The sequence below is a fragment of the Eriocheir sinensis genome, chromosome 57 (genome assembly GCF_024679095.1).
Source record: "Eriocheir sinensis breed Jianghai 21 chromosome 57, ASM2467909v1, whole genome shotgun sequence".
Lineage (NCBI taxonomy): Eukaryota > Metazoa > Arthropoda > Malacostraca > Decapoda > Varunidae > Eriocheir > Eriocheir sinensis.
Genome location: NC_066565.1, coordinates 8,206,041 through 8,211,405, shown reverse-complemented (window position 1 = coordinate 8,211,405; position 5,365 = coordinate 8,206,041). Strand labels below are relative to the sequence as shown.

The 5,365-nt window shown below is 36.5% G+C and overlaps 2 long non-coding RNA genes across 3 annotated transcripts; both read right to left on the bottom strand.

Moving 5' to 3' along the window:
* Window positions 1–381: 381 nt before the first annotated feature.
* Window positions 382–3,229, bottom strand: LOC126984808 (uncharacterized). 2 transcript variants are annotated; one of them, XR_007737874.1, is made up of 3 exons: window positions 2,044–3,229; window positions 1,891–1,994; window positions 382–1,838 (listed from the first exon to the last, which is right to left on the bottom strand). It is a non-coding gene; the product is annotated as an uncharacterized LOC126984808 (long non-coding RNA). The 2 variants fall into 2 exon arrangements; XR_007737875.1 differs by having other exon boundaries at window positions 382–1,994; window positions 2,148–2,457; window positions 2,510–3,229.
* A 282-nt stretch (window positions 3,230–3,511) lies between these two features.
* On the bottom strand, window positions 3,512–4,358 carry LOC126984811 (uncharacterized). Its single transcript, XR_007737877.1, has 3 exons — window positions 4,187–4,358; window positions 4,037–4,111; window positions 3,512–3,961 (listed from the first exon to the last, which is right to left on the bottom strand). It is a non-coding gene; the product is annotated as an uncharacterized LOC126984811 (long non-coding RNA).
* Window positions 4,359–5,365: the final 1,007 nt, after the last annotated feature.

Here is a 5,365-nt window from a genome sequence, read left to right as displayed (position 1 = left end):
ATGGACGGTCGAAGAAGGATGTTTAGTGTGGAGGTGTTTGATTTGGGTATGTGGTTCAGTGTTTTTATTTAATTATTTATTTATTTATTTATTATTTTTTGTGTGTGTGTGTGCGTGTGTATTTGTTACCCTGCCCTCCCTCCCTCGCCCCAATATTTGTCTCTCTTGGTGTTTGTAGGCAATAAGATGACCTTTTCCACACACCTTTATTCTTTCCCTCTTTACGACTTTATTGTAAGTATATGTAACCTTAAACTAACGAAATATAAGTTACTTGAACCCTACTCTCGAGATGTTACTTCGATCTCTGTACGTATAGGCAAGATTACATCTCTTAAAGTAACGCTATATAAGTTGCCACGCCACCTTAACCTGCGAGATGTTTGTATAAGTAACCTCAATTCACTGGTATGTTTGTATAAGTAACCTCATTTCACTGGTATGTTTGTATAAGTAACATCAATTCATTTCATATGTCGTATGTTACTTTGATCTGTATGTAAAGGGAAGATTACATCATTTAAACTAGCAAAATATAAGTTATGCCAACCTTACCTTTGAGATGTTTGTATAAGTAACTTCAATTCAGTCGTATGTCGTATGTTCATTTGATCTCTGTATGTCAAGGAGAGATTACGTCATTTAAACTAATGGAATATAACTTGTCAACCTTACCTACGAAGTGCTTGTATAAGTAACTGCAATTTGTATGTCGTGTGTTAATTTGATCTCTGTACGTTGAGGCAAGATTACGGCAACCCGGCACTCACTGTTATGCTCATTTTTCGTCTTTATGTAGATGTAACATTACGATCCATGTTATACTGAAGTTACTGTGTCATCCCTAACATTACGTATATGTCACTTTGGTTACTAAGTCTTGTTAACATTACTAACCATTATATTTAAGTTACTGTGTCATCCCTAACATTACGTATATGTCACTTTGGTTACTAAGTCTTGTTAACATTACTAACCATTATATTTAAGTTACTGTGTCATCCCTAACATTACGTATATGTCGCTTTGGTTACTAAGTCTTGTTAACATTACGCATTCATTCACTTTGGTTACTAAGTCTTGTTAACATTACGCATTCATTCACTGCGGTTACTAAGTCTTGTTAACATTACGTATCCATTTTATTTGTTACTATGCCATTTGTAACATTACGTATACATGTCACTTTGGTTACTAAGCTTTTTTAGCGTAATATATCCATTTAATTTAAGTTACTATGTCATTTAACATTACATATACATATCGGTGTGGGTACCATGTATCTTGTAACATTACGATCCGTACCACTTAATATACGTATATATTTTGTAACATTCTGATCCATGCCACTAAAATTAATATGCCATTTGTAACATGATGAATTCTGACACTTAAATTATTGTTAGTTCATCTGCAACATTACGATCCTCATCATACGTAAGTTACCATGTCCTCAGTAACATTACGTATCTATGTCACTGCTGAGTTACTGTATCTTTTTTTATACAATCATTCCACAATCTTTCTACAATCCCTGTCATGCTTAAGTCACTACGCTGTCTGTAACGCTGGGTCCTCGTCACTTACGTCACCATATCTTCCGTAACATTACAATCCCTATCACACTTGGGTTACTGTGTCATCTGTAGCAATGCGTACTCCTGTCCCTTCGGTTGCTAAATCTTTTGTAATGTTTATTTCTGTCACTATTAACTTGCTCTGCCCTTTGTAACACTGAGACCAGGTTATGTTAGTCATTTGTTTTGTCACTTCTGTCCATCGAGAGAAGGTTATGGAAGCTAGTCAAATGAATGTAATGAATGACTGGCTAACATAACCTTGTCTCAAACTAAAGAAAAACACATGTAATGAATGACTGGCTAACATAACCTTGTCTCAAACTAAAGAAAAACATATGTAATGAATGACTGGCTAACATAACCTTGTCTCAAACTAAAGAAAAACATATGTAATGAATGACTGGCTAACATAACCTTGTCTCAAACTAAAGAAAAACATGTAATGAATGATCACTAACATAACCTTGTCTCAAACTAAAGAAAAACACATGTAATGAATGACTGGCTAACATAACCTTGTCTCAAACTAAAGAAAAACATTTGTAATGAATGACTGGCTAACATAACCTTGTCTCAAACTAAAGAAAAACATATGTAATGAATGACTGGCTAACATAACCTTGTCTCAAACTAAAGAAAAACATGTAATGAATGACTGGCTAACATAACCTTGTCTCAAACTAAAGAAAAACATGTGTAATGAATGACTGGCTAACATAACCTTGTCTCAAACTAAAGAAAAACACATGTAATGAATGACTGGCTAACATAACCTTGTCTCAAACTAAAGAAAAACACATGTAATGAATGACTGGCTAACATAACCTTGTCTCAAACTAAAGAAAAACACATGTAATGAATGACTGGCTAACATAACCTTGTCTCAAACTAAAGAAAAACATGTGTAATGAATGACTGGCTAACATAACCTTGTGTTGATTTAAATGATAAATTTCTAGCCTATTGAAACAAATACTACATCAATCACGTGTTCTCAGGATGCAAACTAATTCTGATCAGTTAGGAATAGGCTACAACTCATTTTGACAATTTATAAGAGCAGAAATTTTTCATTGATATTGAATTTAACCTTTAATTAGGGCAAAGGGAAAGATATATAGATACATAGAATATTACTATGTAGCATATAGCAGTTGTAGCTTTTACACATGCTAATAATTTAACAATCACAGACAAAATAGTAACCTATTACTGCTTCATTAAGAGCCATTTTCAAACTTAACAACCCAACCTCATCCTGTTGAACAGTAAACCTATCTCTAACACAAACACTAGAATAATACATTCATTTAGGTTAGTAATACAGTTCTGTTTTTCAATCTACCTTTTTCAGTGCCTACCCTGCAAGCTTGGGAATGGGGTAACCTGGTTAGTTTAGGTTTGATTCTTTCAAATATTCAATCAAACAGTATGTTAGTTTAGGTTTGATTCTTTCAAATATTCAATCAAACAGTATGTTAGTTTAGGTTTGATTCTTTCAAATATTCAATCAAACAGTATGTTAGTTTAGGTTTGATTCTTTCAAATATTCAATCAAACAGTATGTTAGTTTAGGTTTGATTCTTTCAAATATTCAATCAAACAGTATGTTAGTTTAGGTTTGATTCTTTCAAATATTCAATCAAACAGTATACTAGTTTAGCTTTGATTAAATATTAATCAAACAGTATGTTAGAGGTTTGATTCTTTCAAATATTCAATCAAACAGTATGTTAGAGGTTTGATTCTGTCAACTATTCAATCAAACAGTATCACTATGTTAGCTATAATCCATCACTGAAGAACATGGTGCTGTCACCACTGTTATCTGTGGAGAGCTTACATGGCACACTCCATCACTGCCATCATCACTGAAGAACATGGTGCTGTCACCACTGTTATCTGTGGAGAGCTTCACATGGCACCTCCATCACTACCCGCCATCACTGAAGAACATGGTGCTGTCACCACTGTTATCTGTGGAGAGCTTCACATGGCACCCTCCATCACTGCCTGCCATCACTGAAGAACATGGTGCTGTCACCACTGTTATCTGTGGAGAGCTTCACATGGCACCCTCCATCACTGCCCGCCATCACTGAAGAACATGATGCTGTCACCACTGTTATCTGTGGAGAGCTTCACATGGCACCCTCCATCACTGCCCGCCATCACTGAAGAACATGGTGCTGTCACCACTGTTATCTGTGGAGAGCTTCACATGGCACCCTCCATCACTGCCTGCCATCACTGAAGAACATGGTGCTGTCACCACTGTTATCTCTGGAGAGCTTCACATGGCACCCTCCATCACTGCCCGCCATCACTGAAGAACATGGTGCTGTCACCACTGTTATCTCTGGAGAGCTTCACATGGCACCCTCCATCACTGCCCGCCATCACTGAAGAACATGGTGCTGTCACCACTGTTATCTCTGGAGAGCTTCCCATGGCACCTCCATCACTGCCCAACATCACTGAAGAACATGATGCTGTCACCACTGTTATCTGTGGAGAGCTTCACATGGCACCTCCATCACTGCCTGCCATCACTGAAGAACATGGTGCTGTCACCACTGTTATCTGTGGAGAGCTTCACATGGCACCCTCCATCACTGCCCAACATCACTGAAGAACATGGTGCTGTCACCACTGTTATCTGTGGAGAGCTTCACATGGCACCCTCCATCACTGCCCAACATCACTGAAGAACATGGTGCTGTCACCACTGTTATCTGTGGAGAGCTTCACATGGCACCCTCCATCACTTCACATGGGCGAGGGGGTGTTTTGACACTCTAGAAGGTGAGCATCCACTTGATGAAGGTGATCCCAATACTAGTAATCTTTCTTTTAGCAGTATGGAATGGAATTATTATTAGCATTATATTTATTATATATATATATATATATATATATATATATATATATATATATATATATATATATATATATATATATATATATATATATATATATATATATATATATATATATATATATATATATATATATATATATATATATATATATATATATATATATATATATATATATATATATAAATGAGGTGCTGAGGGCCTGCCTTGGATTAAAGATGATTTATTTAATTTATCTACACTAATATGCAACACTTGCCAATTTCTTTCTGGTGCCTTCATTGCTAGAATAGGATTATTTTTCAGTCTCGGGAAAACAAGTTTAAGTAGTAGCGAGCCAAATTTGTTTTTACCGTGTACCAGTGACGTTTTTTTGCCATGATATAAACCCCCAAAATAGATGATTCATAAACTGATCACAAATGCGTTGATATATATTATGAAATGGTTTACGTGTTGATGATATTTTCTCATTTTCTCGCTTAGGGTCCTTAAGAAACATGATCCCCGCAGCTACCAGGTTAACATTGTGTATGAAAGGAAGATGGATTTCCCGAGGCATGTCATTTATTGTCCTTCATAGATAACTGGTAATGCAATGGCTCCTTTCTTCACAGCTGTGCGTAAAACTGCTACAGAGATCCCCACAGCTGCTGCAACTTTGCAGCAGTTCACTTCATGTGATCCAGCACCTTCTGCTGCCACTTCATCTTCTAACCCAGTTCCTCTTCCTCTACATGGACTGTGCTTCTTCTTTGGTACCTTCTGCACCACCACCCAACCCATTTGTTGTAGCCTCCCCTTTTTCATGGTTTTCCAAGGCAAAGGAGGTTCGATGATGAATATCGGGGCTGTTGTCAAAAGCAGGAAGTTTATCATGACCTCAAACAGACCAGAAATGATCAT